The 18,507-nt window shown below is 48.0% G+C and overlaps 1 non-coding gene and 1 pseudogene across 1 annotated transcript; both read left to right on the forward strand.

The window, feature by feature from the left end:
- Positions 1-8,615: 8,615 nt before the first annotated feature.
- LOC143378016 (U2 spliceosomal RNA) lies at positions 8,616-8,794 on the forward strand (annotated as a pseudogene).
- A 7,323-nt stretch (positions 8,795-16,117) lies between these two features.
- On the forward strand, positions 16,118-16,301 carry LOC143378017 (U2 spliceosomal RNA). The gene has a single exon (XR_013087457.1). It is a non-coding gene; the product is annotated as a U2 spliceosomal RNA (small nuclear RNA).
- Positions 16,302-18,507: the final 2,206 nt, after the last annotated feature.

Here is an 18,507-nt window from a genome sequence, read left to right on the forward strand (position 1 = left end):
AGCAGTATACTTTTGTATTTTTGTTTATCAGCATCTGTGTATATAGCATCATCGGGAATTCTCTTGAAAATCAGTTCATACAAACCAGGCGTTCCTCCATATCTTACACCGTCTATGATTATATTATCATCCTTGTCCATATCGAAAACCTTATCCCCCAGCATCATTCCACTACCACCAAAGTATACACCGTACACATAATCTATGGTCGTATCCCTATCTCCACTTAGGATTGCGCTCATGTATTTTTGTCCCAACGGACCGAAATGGTTGCGAAACGTTTCTTGCCCCTCGGATGTTTGGAGTTGCTCTCTAATAGATGCTGCAAGCGACTCATCGGCAGAAGTTTCATACACGTCTTCGTCATCATTGGTTGTGAGCGACTGTACATCGGGAAATGTATTTATTGACGCAGGAGGAACCGTGGAATCGTTTGATGCGACATTCAACCGTTTCCGCTTCGACTGAACTGGTGTGGAGGTTACGAGCGAATTTTCCAATGACATGTATGACTGTTTACTATTTCTTTTACGCGATGCGTTCCATGTCGGCCGGATTTTTGTTTTAGGCGTTAATGTTTCAATGCTCATACTCGTCGCAGGTGATATGTCAACTTCTGTCTCAGCAGTATTTTCCACAATATGTTTTAAGGGCTCGGTAATAGGTTTAAAGTATTTTTCCAGTGCGATATCTTCATCCATCTTGTCAGTCTTCAAAGACTGATGTTTCCTGCGAATGGATTCGCTGGTTTTTGCAATTTCCATCGCTATTCTCTCGCGATCCTTAATCTCCTGACTACTAATCATCATTGTATCGCAGACGTTGCTTTCCCACCGATGTGTTGACGACGATTGAGCATCTCACGGTAGCGCAAACTCGTTAAATCCCTTTCTATAACGCCCATTGGACATCGCGCTATCTTTATCTATCACCATGAAACCATACTCCCGCTGCCAACAATTACGACACAAAGCGCAGAAATCATCGTAAGACATATCAGTGTTTACATGATCGTTGTACACATGTTTCAAGTTGGTACCATCCTGCTTAAACAGTATCAACAGATTCGCATTGTCGCGTATAAGATGTTTGGGAATCTTTGCATACGTCTGACAGAGATAGAAGCAGTCGACGTTCGAGTGGCGTCCCATTGCAAAGTATTCCCTTATCGTATCTTGCTTGTCGCATGCCACGTCATCAAAGATAAAAATGGAATTCGGAAGCGATTCGCTCGGTGGGATGACGTCATTATTATTTGAAAATGTAAAGTAGCCAATTTCATCTATCGCAGTCAATAAATTCTCCAAATACTTATATTTTGGCTGTTGCAACGACTTGGAATACACGTACAGGTTCTCGAAGCACACGCCGTGAGGACTTTCCAACAAGCTGACCAGCACGTTGGTCTTTCCACAATTTGATGGACCACGAATGAGGCAGCGTATAGTGTTTGGTAGCATGCTACCGTGTCTGCGTCTCGTTTTCGGAGACATCATTTGCGATTTATCATCAAAATTAGTCACGCGTATCGCCACAGGTTGTCGCACGAATCGCATCCTCTCCGTGAACTGCGAAAAATGATTTTGATACGTCGAAGCTGCGGTGCGCTCTATTTATAGGCTCGCGCCGAAGCAAAACAGCTCATTATTCAAAATGCTTCTGATCCTGTCGGATAATTGTGATATTCGAGACCAAACCGCTGAGCAGTTGAAATATATATCAAAAATTATTCTACTGCGAGAGTTTGGCAGACACATCGATCAGTTGTGGGACAGACTCCCCGAGCATATAAAAGTCGATTCTGAGGTTCAGCAGTATCGTCGATGCTTGGAACATTATAATCGCCCTTGGCAGCGAACGCATATCGACGGTCCAGCACCATTGATTAAAAACTGCAGCGAATGTCGTCGAAGAGAGTAAAGAAAGGTTGTGGTCTGTTAAATCGGGCGATAAACGCGTTACCTATCGAATTACATATTCCGGGATATCAGTTTTGTGGTCCAGGAACTCATCTGGCAAAACGATTAGCTAGAGGCGATCGAGGCATCAATCCGTTGGACGCAGCGTGTCGCGAACACGATATTGCATATTCGCGTAGCAACGACCTCGGTGAAAGGCACACGGCAGATAAGGTTCTCGCTGACAAAGCGCGAAAACGCATCGTTGCGCGAGACTCGACTCTGGGTGAAAGAGGTGCTGCTACAGCTGTTTGGGCAGCTATGAAAGCTAAGACGAAAATCGGAATGGGGATGAAAACAAAACCCCGCAAAAGGACTGTAAGGAGAGCATCGCAAAAGCGGATACTTCCGGTGGCAAAACGAGGTGGCATATTACCACTTCTCCCGCTGCTAGGTGTTCTCGGATCATTAGCCGGTGGAGCAGCGGGGATCGCCAAGGCGGTAAACGATAATAAGGCGGCGCAACATCAGCTGCAGGAAATGCAGCGTCATAATCGCACCATGGAAGGTCGCGGACTTTATCTCGCACCATACAAGCGCGGACAGGGAATATCGAAACAAAAAAAAAAACGCCAAAAAGACAATAAAAATGCCCGAGGGCGTAACTACAGATGCGCAATTGGGGGAGTTGGCAAAACGTATGCGTATTCCATTTTTTAGAGGTGTTTTTATGCGCAATGCACTACCTGTTGGAGGAGTACGCCGAAACGAGAGCGGTATCGTGAATTTGGATAATGTCGAGGGACCGGGGACTCATTGGGTGGCGTATGCGAAGAGGGGGCGTCGAGCTGTATACTTCGACAGCTTTGGCAATCTTCGACCGCCTAAGGAATTGGTACAATATCTGGATAAAGATGTCGTGAAAATCGAATACAATCACGCGCCTTATCAGGAGTACAATCAGAGCAATTGTGGTCAACTATGTCTACGCTTTCTACAAACGATTGGTTGCAAATTTAAGGATTGACTTCTCACCACTTTGATTCAGTACGAGTCCAGTCGTACAGCTTGGAATATGTCGTTAACATTCACTCTAACCGGCAAGAGTAGCACCCTCGCGGTGAGCTACTTTCCACCCATAGATTTGAGCGACGATGATTACGAGCTTGGTCTAACAACCCTTGAAACTTACCATACAATACCCAACATCGACTCCAGCAACGATAAATTCTACTTCACCACAAACTATGAGACCAATAGCAGCGTCGGCACCAGCCTTGAATACATTACGATTCCCCACGGTTCATACGAATTAGACGCCATTGCCAAGTATTTGAAACAGCGATTACTCGAGCGATATCCTCAAAAACTCGATGGCACCAATGCCAACGATGGTAGCGACAGCGATGAGTATCCTATAGTGTTGCGTCCCAACAACAACACCATGAAAAGTGAGCTGTACTGCTCGTTCATTGTAGACTTTACGAAGCCCAATAACATTGGATCGTTACTGGGATTCTCGACGAATCGCGTATTAGAACCGGAACAGTGGCACGAATCGGACGATCCGATTAATATCATGAATGTGAACATTATTCGCGTAGAATGTAGCGTGACCGCTGGCGCGTACAGCAATGGGAAGCGCGTACATACCATACATGAATTTTCTCCCAGAGTACCGCCGGGATATAAGATATCGGAAACGCCCGCGCAGATCATTTACCTTCCAATCACCGCACAGGTCATTTCGGATCTAACGATACGTGTTGTGGATCAAGACGGGCGGTTGCTTGATTTTCGAGGTGAAGAGATTACCATCAGACTGCACGTACGACGACGTCGATGATAATACATGTGGTGCAGTCGTATGAGATGCTTGTGTTGAACGACTCCAGAAACACGTTTCTTCCAAACGAAATTGTTTGCAGCAGCAACAACAACAACAACAACAACAACAACAACAACAACAACAACTGCAACTGCAACAGCTCTGATTACGCTAAAAAGAAGAGGTTCAGTGCTGCGAACATTGCATTTTTGAAATCGCTGGGATTCATTGTACGCAATTAAGTTGAAAAATGACTGACATTCTAAGCATTAGCGCGAAGCCGACGTTTGATGATCGCATCGTCAAGCTTGAGACTCACACATACAACCCTTACGTCAACACGACGTTTGGATACAGCGATGAGATAAGAATACCTATACAGCAACAGGATTTATACACATTACCGTGTGAAAGTTTCCTCTACCTGGAGGGGAAATTGACGATAAATAAGCCGAATGATGTATCACCGGTGATTTTGGGAAATAATTGCATGGCATTCATATTTGATGAGATTCGATATGAACTGAATGGTGTGGAGATTGATCGCAACAGAAACGTTGGAATAACTAGCACGCTTAAAAACTATGTATCGATGACATCTGATGAAGACAAAAATATGGAGAATGCGGGATGGGGCTTGAAACGGCACGATGAGCTAATAGTGAAAAATCATTTCAATTTTTGCATCCCGCTCAAATATTTGTTGGGATTTTGCGAGGACTACAAACGCATGGTTATTAATGCGCGTCACGAATTGATTTTAATACGATCGCGCAACGATAACAATTCTCTAATAGGATCGCCGACGTTGGAACCAGAAATTGAATTACTTAAAGTGCAATGGCGGATGCCTCACGTGACGCTGAACGACGTTAATAAGCTGTCGTTGCTACATGCTTTGGAAAGTGGACAAAACCTGAGCATTAGTTTTCGCTCGTGGGATCTGTACGAGTATCCTCTCTTACAGAGCACGACCAAGCATTCGTGGGCCGTGAAGGCAGCTGCACAGTTGGAGAAGCCGCGATACATTATCTTTGCTCTACAGACTGCTCGAAAGAATGTGATGACTGAAGATGTTACTCGATTTGACCACTGCAAATTGACCAATGTAAAACTTTTTCTCAACTCGGAATTTTACCCGTACGATGACATGAACTTGGACTTTGACAAGAATAGGCACGCCATCTTATTTAACATGTATACGCATTTTCGTAAATCGTATTACGAACATAGTTGCAACGAGGCATTATTCACCGTAGCCCAATTTTTGCAATTTGGCCCCCTCGTGGTGATTGATTGCTCGCGACAAAATGAGTCGATCAAGAATAGCACCGTGGACGTGCGCATAGAATTTGATTGTAAAGAAAACGTACCTGCAAATACTACGGCCTACTGTTTGATACAATCAGTAGGCCTACTGTTTGATACAATCAGTACTGTTGAATACAATCCGCTGACAAATGTGGTGCGCAAAATCAATTAAATTACTGCGCTACTTGCCCACCCTCTCCTGTACCAAATTCGTACAAAATTTCATCGTGAAAATCGAGATGCTTTACGAGAAAGACTGCATTCTCCAGTCTGTCTTGGAAGCGAACGGACCTCTAAATTGTACCGATAATGGTCGTACCAACATTCGTTGACCTGCAAGGGTTCATCGTCGATAGAAGATTTGTCGCGAAGGAAGTGGCTATCCTACGAAAGGGAACAATTCTCTCGCACTATATTTTTGGGAGTTCGAGGCCACAATATCTTCTTACAAAATCCGACAAATCGAGCATCCGGTGGTTGGTGGCAAAACATCATGGACTACGTTGGGAAGATGGAGACGTTCCGTACAGTACGGCTAAACAGCTAATTATGAAAGCTGTAGCCGATGCGATCGACGAGGAAGATGACACACCCCATGTCGTATACGTTAAAGGGCTGCAGAAACGCGATTGGCTCATGGATTTCCTCGATGAAAATACGAGAGCGGACGTGATCATCGAGACGCTAGACATTGACTACGAGGATATCAAATCCCTAAATAAGCTAAACGTAGTTAATACTCTGCGATGTGGCAGACACGCAAAGCACTGTGCCATGCAAAATGTATTTAAAATATTCAACTGGTGGTCTAAACGCCAGAGGGAAATACACAAATAAAATATAATCAATTTTTTATGCATAACTGTTTTTTCTTCACCCTCCTCAACCTCCAACCTTCTGCATGTACGCTAGATTAAGACGATAGTTGTAATTATGTACAAGTAGTAGTACGATTCATGATCAACGCGGTATGATAGACGTTCGATAGATGTTCAAGTGGTCTGATAGACGTTCGATAGATGTTCAAGTGGTCTGATAGACGTTCGATAGATGTTCGGAGTGGTACGATAGATGTTCAAAGTGGTATGATAGACGTTCGATACCCGTTCGATAGATGTTCAAAGTGGTACGATAGACGTTCAATACACGTTCAAAGTGGTTCGATACATGTTCGATACCCGTTCGATAGATGTTCAAAGTGGTACGTTATGTGTTGAAAGTGGTTCAATATACGGTTGATATGCGATCAAAGTGGTGCGATTCACGTTTGATACATGTTCAATACATATTCGATAGATGTTCAGAGTGGTATGATAGGTGTTCAATACCGTTCAATACCCGTTCGATTCACGTTGAAAGTGGTGTGATCTAGTCGAATGATGTGCCCATAGAAGAAGGGAAAGAAGATGCGTGTGAATAAGGAGAGGACGGTCAGTGAAGAAGAAGATAAGTACATGGAGGAGGATGGTCAGCGAAAATGCAGGTGGCCTGTGATGAAGATGGTGAAGAACAAAGGCATCCTACTTTGCAAAGCTATGCATTTCTCGATTTCATCATAGGAGGGGGTTTTGACGTGCGAGAGCCAGGAGATGCATCGAGACCAGTTGCATTCAAATCGCGACGGTGTTCTAAACATATTGCGTTGCGACATTTTTTATAAAAATGGGATTATTAAGGATTGCTCCGGAGTGTGACCCTGAGGTATGTACTTAACAGTATTTTTTTAACATTTATCGCGTTTAACCATTGATACCGAGTGAGATTAAAATCAGACGTTTGTATAAATATTATATCGCGGGTTTCTATGTTCCAGAACTCACCACCCTCGTCACCTCCCGGACCGCCATCGCCACCACCGTCACCCCCCGGACCGCCATCGCCACCACCGTCACCCCCGTCGCCGAGGGTGTGGTCCCCAGATTGGGGCTCTCCTCAGCCGTCGCCGTCACCACCACCTTCACCCCCGCTGCAAGTATGTAATACTTTGCATTTTTTTTTATTATTTTTTTTTTTATATATATATATTTAATATGTTTTGTATAAATATAATATCAATTTTTTGTGTGTTCTAGAATTTTTATTTCATGATGAATGCGCGGGTGGTGGGGGAGCCATCGGCGCAGGCTGAGGAGAATGCGGCGGGCCCCACGAGGGTGGCTAGGCTGCGGCAGCCCTGGCTGCCGTATCGGCGGGTGGGGCCGCCGATACGGCAGCGGCGATCGCCATCTCCGCCATCACCATCATCATCATCACCATCACCACCGCGGTCCCCACATTAGATATATTATTTTTTTTTTATATTTATATTTATATATTCTTTTTTTATATTTATATATTCTTTTATTTATATTATATTCTTTTTTTTATATTATATTCTTTTTTATATTCTTTTTTATATTTATATTTATATATTATATTCTTTTTTTTTATATTATATTCTTTTTTTACATTATATTCTTTTTTTATATTATATTCTTTTTATATTTATATATTCTTTTTTTATATTTATATTTATATTTATATATTCTTTTTTTATATTTATATATTCTTTTATTTATATTATATTCTTTTTTTTTATATTTATATATTCTTTTTTTATATTTATATATTCTTTTATTTATATTATATTCTTTTTTTTATATTATATTCTTTTTTATTTGTAACAATATATATTTCTTAAACGTATATATTTTCTCAATTTTATTTACCCGTGTTCCTCCTCCCACGGCCTATTTTTAAAGATTTGTTGACGCTGCATAATTCTTATATGTGTGAGCAATTTTATTTTACATAATTCCACTATTTTATTAGATCGAGTTAATAAATATAATAATTTCTATACATATGCAAAGAATTTTATTTTATTTTTATGCAATAATTCCGCTATTTATAAGAACGAGTTAATAAATACAATAATTTTTTATTTTACAATGGTATTCTAAAGACGCGGTGTCGAGAAACGCCGATCTTTCCCGACATCGTTCGAAACAATTTCTGATAAAATTTCTCATAAAAATAAATTATTATACGTCGACGTTGTGTGTGTGTGTGTGTGTGTGTGTGTGTGTGTGTGTGTGTGTGTGTGTGTGTGTGTGTGTGTGTGTGTCACATATGTGACGCTCCGTTGGTTTCGCTATATGTACCATTCGGAAAAGACTAATGTCAGAGACGGCGTTTGGGGGAGTTGGTTAGGCGGCTGACTCGTACCGCGGAGGTCTTGGATTCGAGCCCCGTCGCCCCGAGAAGTTTTTTCATTTATATTAATATCATAAAATTAATATTTCCTTCCTTACCGACAGTCTGTTGTACCACGCTACAGAGTAACACCTTCCTTACCGACAGTCTGTACCACCACGCTCCAGAGTAGCGCACCGTCACCCCGCGGTTCCTTCTCCTCCTCCTCGATGATACCCCCGCACCGTCACCCCGCGGTTCCTCCTCCTCCTCGATGATACCCCCCACCACTCCGCCATCTCTATGACGTCATCCGCCGCCAGCCCGCCGACAAAAAAACAAATTTTCAAATTTGAGTTTCAAGGTCATGATCATGACCTTGAAACTCAAATTTGAATTAGAATCCCCCTTGTCTTACTACTCACATTTATCTGTTCTTATCAGCTTAATATCTGATACACTCCCCATTGGGGAGTCAGAATATTAATCTGATTTTTGGAAACTGACGGAGCGTTGGTGCTTGCTCCACCTCCGTCGCGAGTCAGCCTGGCATTGCAGTGCCGCCAGGATTGGCTCAATTAGCCTATTAAAAAACATACATTCTGACTCCCCAGAACAGAGCCGTAAGCCCGGGAAGCGACCTTAGTCGTTGTGCGGAGGTTCCTCAGTCCGAGCGGTGAAAATTTCTAAGTCCCGCGAAAAGTGCCTCCGACCGCGTGCGCCGCTGCCAGGACTGGGATTGAAGCTCGACGAGCCCCGACAGTCACCGTCCGAGTAAGTCTTTTCCTTCTTCTATCTATCGCTTTCTCCCTCTAGGAGCGGTTCACTGGGTGACGTCACTCTCTCCGACGTCACGTAGGCGCACGGCACCTAGTAACCCCAGCTGATCGTCGCGGACGGGTGAGCCCGCTCCCCCGCCCCGCGCCTCAGGTGGCACCTACAAACCCGCGCTTCTTCTCGCGACCTTTCTCAAAACAATTACCGGTTTACCGTTGGTTGTTTTCTGAAAGGTTTAAATTGCACGCGTGGATTTTCGCCGTTTCGCGAGTAATATCGCGGTGCGGTGCACCACGGTGCATGCGAGGGGGGTTCCTTCCTGTTCTCGTCGGAAAAATTCAAAGGAAGAGGTGTAATAATTGACCAAGATTCGCTGACGTTGGTTAGAAAACCTGTCATTTTTAACATCCGACGCACACCTCTTCCAGAGAGTTTCCCGACTCCTTCCTGCTTCTCTACCGCGGGTAGAACTTTTCTGCACAACTGATTCCCGCTTGGGAATCAGGCCTGGTTTTTTTATTCTAGTCTATTTTATTCTCTGACTCTCGCGATAGAGAGGCTTTCCTTTTCGCCTCCGCGTCCTTCTCTATCGCCCGCTTTCTCTCTCTCTGTCTCTACAGCTGTTCTTCCTTCGACACGTCTCTCTGTCTCCCACTCTACTGCTGTCCTTCTTTCTTACACGAGCTCGGTCGGGGACGGCCGAAGGGAACTTAGCCGGTGTTGCCTGCTAATATCTGTGATATTTTAGCCGTGATTTTTGTTGCTTGTCTGGTTGTGTATTTATTTATTTATTCATGTTGACGCTTTGTTTATTTATGCAGTTTTATTTATACATTTCTATTTATACATTTTTATTTATTCACTTTTACTTATAGATTTCTATTTATGCAGTTTTATATATACATTTTTATTTTAACGTTTCTATTTATACACTTTTATTTATACAGTTTTATATATACATTTTTATTTATACACTTTTATTTATACATTTCTACTTATACATTTCTATTTATACATTTTTATTCATTCACTTGTATTTATACATTTTTATTTATACAGTTTTATATATACATTTTTACTTTTACGTTTCTATTTATACATTTTTATATATACATTTTTATTTATACACTTTTACCTCTGCATTTTTAACCACTGACGTCACATATTTTATATTTTTACTATCAATCAGCATTTCAGCCGGGGAGCAACTCTAGTCACCTTTTTTCTTTTTCTATTTTATTTATACACCTGTTCGTCTCTTATTTATTTTATTTATACATTGTTGCGTGTCGTATATTTATTTACATGGGTACTGTCTTTTTATTACTCTTGACCCGCGTTTAAGAGACAAGAGGCAACACCGGTGCTCCAGCCTGGCCTGGTTTTACCTGATTTCACAGCGCCTACCCTATTCGATCTTATTGACTTTATTATATTTTTTTTTGTCTTGCGTTATTTTATCCGATTTTTATTCTATACATCTCGGCGACTGCCCGGATTCACAATCGCTAGAAATATCGTTCTCCGCTCTTATTACGTATTGTTATTTCTTTCGAACGCTTATATTTCGCGCCGCTGTGCTGCTGCACCCTCATATTCATACTCATCAGCCATTCATCCGTTCATCTCATCCACTGCGCGCCCACGCACTCGGGAGACTTCCACCGTTGGTCCGGCGACATAACTACTCTAGTCATTTCTATATATTTTCTCTTTTTTTTTCTGCTTTTCAATTTTCTTTTCTCCCTCTTTTCTTTTTCCGTTTCAAATGACTTCGCCGGTTCCAACGATGGAAGTTGCCGTCGAACTACCGGCCACGGACGGCTTAACGTGTCCCGAGTGCTTTAGCAAAAAGTCGTCGAAAAGCAACTCGTTTCGGTACAGGGGGTACGTGGAGTTCGCCCAGCACGTAAAACGGATTCACGTGGGGTGGACGTTAAAACCTACCTGTCGGTACTGCGGCCACGTGGGAAAGGGTAAATACCCTATAAAGGACGTTAACGCCCACGTGGCCAAATTCCACCCCGCGACCGCGAGTGCTGGGACTGCTCCGCGTGCGCCCTGTACTGAAAGGGCGCGCAGATCTGGCAGCGGCGCAAGCGGCGGAGGCGACCCCCTACAGAACCACCCTTCAGGATCGGGGGCTGCGACGGTCTCCCCCGCGCTGCGCACGACAACCCCTCCCGTGCGCCGAACAATCACCCCCCCAGTCCCCCGCAAAACTACCCCCCCCCCCCGCGCACCCCGGAAATCTACCCCCAACGCGACCACGACGGCAGTGGCCAAGAGATCGTCGACGGAGAGGGCCTCCGTCGCGCCAAGACCACCCCCGCCTACCACCAAGACCACGAGGGTCACCGCCGCTGTCGCCCCTAGTACCCTTCGCTCGAAGGGAGCTGCTGCTGCACCAGCAACAGCCCGTCCACCACCTCGCACCACCACCACCAAGGCGATTGGGGCTGCCATCACCACCGCCCGCTGCTGCTCTCCCCCTACCACCTACGCGGAGGCTGCAGCAAGGAATCAGGGGCCCTCCACCACCATCTCGAGGGAGAGTTCATCGACGTCCGGCCATAATTCCACCAGGGGAAGTTTGGAGAAGCAGCCCGCGAAGAAAAGGTCACTGGGCACTCCACCGAGCCCAGTGACCCGAAGACTGACGAGGTCCTCCAGTCTGCCCCCGAGGTCCACAGTGGTCCCAGGGCCCCCACCACCTCCTCCACCACCATCAAGAGGGGGGTGGGGCACCCGAAGAAGGAAACGGCATCGCTGGCGGGCCATGGGGCCATCACCACGTCCAGCAAGAGGGGGCCGGGTCGGCCTAGGAAGACCCCGACCCCCGTGGAGCCCGCGGGGGCACCGACTCACCCTCCCGGACCTTCAACATCGGCCAGCTCCATCGGGCATGTCCGGGAGGAGAGGACCTCCACACAAAGGGCGGCCTCGACTTCCCCAAATTGGCCGGCGACTCCCCCGCCACGGACGAGCTGCGCTGTCCTGACCCCCCCGGCTGTCGTGACGTCATCGACCGGGGCCACTTTAACCACGAGCACTGTCACGACGACGTCTCGTGGTGGCCCCGTCATGACGTCATGTATCTACACGGGGCCCACGGTCAGGGTCGTCACGGCGCAGCCTCTCGTCTTCCGGCCTCTGGTTCCCATTGAGGATGAGGGGGGCCTGGAGGTCCCCCAAAAGGCCATCACCCCCACCAGGACGGAGGATCCATGGGAGGCGGCCCCAAGAAGGAAGTGGACGAGACGACGGATCGCCTCGGGCAGCGGTTCCTCGGAGAGCGAGGAGGAGGGGGTTGACAGCGGCAAGAGTTTTCGAAGGACGCCGGGGCGAGGGAGGTTGGGGTCTTCAGGGCCACCGACACCGGCGCCTTTGCCACCACCGCTGCCACTGCCGTCCCCAAGAAGTCCACCCGCCCCTACCCCCACCCACGCCCTCAACAATAGGTCGCGTTCACCGTCACAGCCGCTACCTGAGCCCCATACTACCGCGGCGGGCGATCGCCGTGGGTGCCCGCTGGCGGCCGCGGTCGTTGCGTCGGCGGGAGCCCGGGTTTCTGCTCCTCGGGCGCGTTCTCGACGTGGACAGCCCCGGGGCTGTCCAAATCCCCGTACCACTCCCTACCCCCATAATGGTCGTGGACACGAACCTGCCCTCTCTCCCCCCGCGACATCTAACCCTCCCTGGCGTCCTGGGCGCGATGCGAGACGGGCCGATGCGGAATTACGCAAGGCCCTTATCTCACGCGCCGAGGGTGTCGAGACGATCGAGACTTTGGAGGGGTTGGCCGAAGACCTGACCACCTACCTCCGGTCCCGATCGGCTAAGGGGAGGGTGGGGCAACCGCCCCGCAACCGCCAGCATGGTCGTCCTAGGGCCCCCCAAGTGCAGGGCCCGGAGGACCATGTGAAGAAAGCCACGAGGCTGCAGCGCCTGTACAGGGGGAATCGTCGCCGAGCGATGGAGGAGGTGCTGACGGGTCCTTCTCCTCACTGCCAAGTCAGTGCGGGGGAGGTCGGCCAGTATTTCCAGAAAATGTACTCGGCGACGGCCCCCCCTGTGGGCGAGCCCTATGTGTGGCCGGAGTGGCCTACGGACGAGGAGGGTGAGCTACGGGATGCACTGGTGAGGCCTTTCTTGGAGTCGGAGGTGGAGGCCCGTCTGAGACGGACGCATAAAAGTGCGCCCGGTCCGGACGGGGTCACCTACGATGAGCTCGGGAAGGCTGATCCAGGGTGCTCCGTGCTTGCCTCGGTGTTTAACGCCTGCCTTCGGACGGAGGCCATTCCGAAGTCGTGGAAGTCCTCCATAACGGTACTTACGTACAAGAAGGGGGACCGAAGCGACCTTTCTAATTGGCGTCCGCTCGCGCTCGGCGATACGGTTGCCAAGCTGTTCGCCGCGGTGCTCGCGGACAGGTTGATGGATTTCGCGGTTAAGGGAAAGCGGCTGAGTCACCCTCAGAAGGGCTTCCTGAGGCATGAGGGGTGCCATGAGCACAACTTCATGCTTCAGGAAGTCCTTGAGGACAGCCGGAGAGAGGGTCGACAAGCCGTGGTGGCGTGGCTGGATCTAACCAACGCGTTCGGTTCGATTCCCCACGCCACCCTGTTCGATGCCTTTGAGGGTGTCAAATTACCCCTCAACATCCAGAAGATCATGCTCTCCATGAACACTGGATGCACGACCAAGGTCCGTACCTCCCAGGGCTTTACTGAAAACATCCCCATGCTGGCTGGGGTCAAGCAGGGTTGTCCGTGTAGTCCGATGACCTTCAACCAGGCGATCGAGCGAGTGATTCGATCCGTCGAGTCACTACCGATAGGCTATAGGTTGGGGGAGGACTTGCACCGTGCGTTTGCCTACGCAGACGACATTGGTCTTGTGGCGGCCTCACCAGCGGAGATGCAGTCCCTCCTCGACGGGATCCAGAGGGCGGCGGCTGCGGCGGGGTTGAAATTCAACCCCAAGAAGTGCGCTACCGTTCACCTTCGGGGGAAGGGTAGCGCACAGAAATCGCAGCCAACCGTCTTCGTTCTCGACGGTGAGGAGCTGAAAGCCTTGGGAGAGGGTGAGGCTTACGAGTACCTGGGAATCCCGGTTGGTTCCCGGGTAAGCCAAACCCCTACCGCCACCATCATCCGGATGATGGAAGATGCGAATGCCATCGACTCATCGCTCCTCGCCCCGTGGTAGAAGATGGACGCCCTTAGGGTGTTCATCCTGCCGCGGCTGGATCACATCTTGAGGAGCGGTGCAGTCGGAAAAACTCCACTCAAGGCGTTTGACAAACTAGTCAAGCGCCTGGTCAAGGGCTGGATGAATCTCCCCCAGCGAGCCAGTGCGGAGGTAGTTTACCTCCCCACTTGGCGGGGTGGAGCCGGGCTCATCCCGATGGCGGACCTGGCCGACGTGCTCACGATCGCGCATGCCTTCAGGCTACTATCCTGTAAGGACGGCGGGATCGCTGAGCGGGCCAGGACCTCGCTGAGGAATGCAGTCCGGAGACGTACATCCGTCCAGCCCACGCAGGAGCAGGTCGCCGCATTCCTCTCGGGTTCGCTCGAGGGACCCTTTGCGTGCGACCTCCAGGGTGACCCTGGCCTGTGGACCCGGGTGCGTGTGGCTTCGCGTCGCCAGGTCAAACGCCTACACCTGGCATGGCGGTACGACCCCCTGACTAAGGAGATTCTTTTGGAATGCCGAGGCTCAGAGGGTCGACGGACCATAATCCCTCCGGGCGCAAGTTCTCAGGTGATTCGTCGCTTGAGAATTGCGGTACAAGAGAGCTACTTGTGCTCTCTCCTGGCAAAACCGGATCAAGGAAAGGTTTTCCAGGTGTCGTCGCGGTCGGGAGTCAGCAATGCCTTCCTCCGCGATGGCAGGTACGCCCGGTTCGCCGAGTGGCGCTTCATTCATCGCGCGCGCCTCGATGTCCTGCCCCTTAACGGGGCGCGACGCTGGGGCGCGGGCGACAAGCGCTGCAGGCGGTGCGGTTACCCGAGTGAGACCCTACCTCACGTAATCTGTCACTGTCTGCTGCACTCGGCCGCTCTGCAGCTTCGTCACGACGCGGTCGTGGCGCGGGTGGCGAAAGCATGCAGAGCGAAGGGAGACATCCGTATTAACCAAAGGGTGGAGGGAGCCAACGGCGATCTAGCGGCTCTCAGACCGGACATTGTTGTCCGGGATGAGGCGGCGAAACGCGTCCACATCATCGATGTCACCGTCGCGCGTTTGAGAACCAGCGCAAGGCCATGGAGGATGCTCGACGATCGAAGATCGTCAAGTATACCCCGCTTGCAGCTGCATTGCACGCGTCGGGGTATTCGGTGGATGTGGATGCGATCGTCGTGGGCGCCCTTGGTACATGGGACCAGGGCAATGAGCCGGTCCTGAAGCGACTCGGTGTCTCGCCGCACTACGCGTCGTTGATGCGCCGGCTCATTGTCACAGACACCATAAGATGGTCCCGGGACATGTATGTCGAGCACGTGTCGGGGGTGCGGCAATACCGGGCCCCGCTCGGCGCTCCTGCCGCTGTGCCGCGGGTGGGCTCCCCTGCCGATTGCTCCTTGCCTCGGCTACTCCCCGGTCAACCTACAACTTGAGCCTCACTCTATAGGATCGGGAGTAAGGGTGGCACCTGCGGAAAAAGGGGGCGCCTCACACGATTCTAGTTCATCTAGTCCCGCTTTTCCCCCTACCTCACCTTTACTGTCCCTCCACTCCTCCTACATTCTTTCGCCTAAACCTTCTTTCCCCTTCCTTTTCCTCCTCTCTGTATTCACCCTCTGTTCTTTCTGCCCTCTTCTTCTATCGCTGCTCCCGTTACGCGTCTCTCCTTTCCTCCTCCTCTCTTTGTCTCATTGCCTCTGACCCTCCTCTCTTCTTTTTCTCTGTCTTTGCCATCTGCCTTTTTCTCTCCTCCTCTTTCTCCTTTCTTGCCCTCCAGTAGAAGAGCTGCTTAATGCGGCTAGTTTAAGAGCGGAGTATCGCCAGGGCAGTTTCGCCGAGATTGACGCCAATTGTATATTGTGAGCCCCAAAAGTTGGGAAAAAAACATACATTGTTTAAGCATTATCCGACAATCCAGATATGTACCAGGTGCTTAAAACATTGTTTGAATAAACGCACATTTATCTGTTCTTATCAGCTTAATATCTGATACACTCCCCATTGGGGAGTCAGAATATTAATCTGATTTTTGGAAACTGACGGAGCGTTGGTGGTAACATGGAATTCCAGGTCAAAATTTGGGTATTGCAGGATAGGTTCTTTCTGTAGTGCTAATCTTAAGTGGTCAAAAGCCGTTTTCTGGGACGGTCCCCACTCAAATATTGTGTCTTTCCTCAATAGTTGGGTCAGCGGACGAGCTATTTTAGAAAAGTCTGGGATGAATTTCCTATAATATCCAGTTAAACCAAGGAATTGTTTGATTCCTTTCGGTGTATTTGGTGCCGGATAGTTTCGGACGGCTTCAATTTTCCCTGGATCAGGTTTTACCCCTTGCTCGGTGATTATGTGACCCAAATATGCGACTTCTTTGTGTAGAAATTTACATTTTGAAGGCTGCAGTTTAAGGTTCGCCTCTCTTAGGCGTTGAGCAAGCTTTTTAAATTTAATTAAATGTTCCGTAAGGGAACTTGCGTAAAGGACAATATCGTCCAGATATACAAACATTTCTGTTCCTTGGAGTCCCGTGAGCGTGTGATCCATTAGGCGTTGGAAAGTTGCTGGTGCATTACATAGTCCAAATGGCATTCTAACAAACTCATAATGTCCATGAGGTGTAGAAAAGGCCGTTTTAGGTGCATCTTCCGGTTTCATAGGGATTTGGTGAAATCCAGAAGCTAGATCAAATACGGAGAAGTATTTTGCTCCTCCTAATTGGTCTAATATTTCATTAATATTTGGGAGTGGGTATGCGTCAGGGATGGTTTTTTCGTTTAAATCTCTGAAGTCAATTACCATTCTCCACAAGAGTTCCCCATTGGGTCCTGGTTTTTTAGAAACAATCCAGATAGGTGAATTGTAGGGCGACAAAGACGGCTTAATAATGTCGTTTGCAAGTAAATTTTTCACTTGTTTTTCTATTTCCTTCTTATGTACAGGAGGGAAGCGATATTGTTTAGTATTTACTGGCACTGGGTCCATTGTCTGGATGCCATGCTGGATAGCGTTTGTGTGGCCTAACTTCTCATCTGGTAGATGGAAGAGGTCGTGGTATTTGTATAAAATTCTTTGGACATGGAGTTTTTCTTCCGGATTCATATGTTCCGTAGAAATTAATTTGAACACTTGTTCCATTCTCGTTGCGGTTTGTTCAGAAATTATTGGTATTTCCTCACCCGACGCCATAGTAAGAGACTCCTGGAATTCTAGGGGAAGGTTTGTTTCGGCATAATGCCCTGGGGATGAGAGCGAGTGTACCTTCGCGGGTACCTCTGAATGATGGATCAGCGGATCCTGGGGAAAGAGGGGCTTGATTTTTGTTAGGATAGGAGTGACGCGTTTAGGCGTCTTAGTCTCTTTCGGTCGTCTTTGTTTGGGTTCCGGAATTATAATTTCGAATTCTTCCAATTCAACGGTAGGTACTGTGATTGTTGTGTCCATTTCATTAGAATTTATTATTTGTAGGTACGCTTTGGCGTCCTTATTACGGACGAGGGCATTACCTGCATGCATACCAGTGCCTAAATCTAATTTAGGTAAATATCCTTCATTTACTTCTGAATTAGATATATTTACAAAACAAACCGTTTTTGATCTGGCGGGTAATACGAGTTTGTTTCTATTTACAAACGGAATAGAGTTTCCCTTGAACTCCAACTGTTTCTTTGAATAGTGAATTGAAGCACTTTGTTTTATAAAGAATTCAGTTCCGAGTATTCCGTGTGGTTTGATTGGGAAGTCATTTTCAACTACATGAAACGTGACGTCGTTGCCCAATAGAGTTACGGTTACTGTTCCAACGGTGTAGACGAGGTCTTTAGCGATGCCTCTTAATTGCACCTGTTGGTTGGTATTTATATCTTGAGGTTGTCTTATTGTGTGAATTTTTAAGAGATTGACTTCGGAGCCGGTGTCAATCATTAATTCTGGGGCCAGTACTAAATCTGGTGATTGGATAACTACGGACGGGGCCTCTTTGACGGCATTCACCCATGCGGTAGCGATTCTAGTTTTGTTATTTCGGATTCCGTTGGTATCGTTATCGGACGCGTTGCTGTTTGGCCCATTCCACGGTACGCGTCCGCTGTTGACCGTAGGGGCAAAGCGTTTCCCGATTCTCGTTCCTGGGAGGTTCCAGGGTTTCCCTCATTGCGATTGAATATTCTCTTCCTACATTCTGAGATTAAATGTCCAGGCTTTTTGCAGTATGCACAGATACGCAATTCCGTAGGTCTTGAGGGAGGAGGTCGGGTTTTGTCCCAGTAAGGGGGCAAAGGGTTGGATGCCTGATTGTTATATCCTGCAGCGCGATTTGGAGGATACTTCTCG

The sequence above is a fragment of the Andrena cerasifolii genome, unplaced genomic scaffold (genome assembly GCF_050908995.1).
Source record: "Andrena cerasifolii isolate SP2316 unplaced genomic scaffold, iyAndCera1_principal scaffold0025, whole genome shotgun sequence".
Lineage (NCBI taxonomy): Eukaryota > Metazoa > Arthropoda > Insecta > Hymenoptera > Andrenidae > Andrena > Andrena cerasifolii.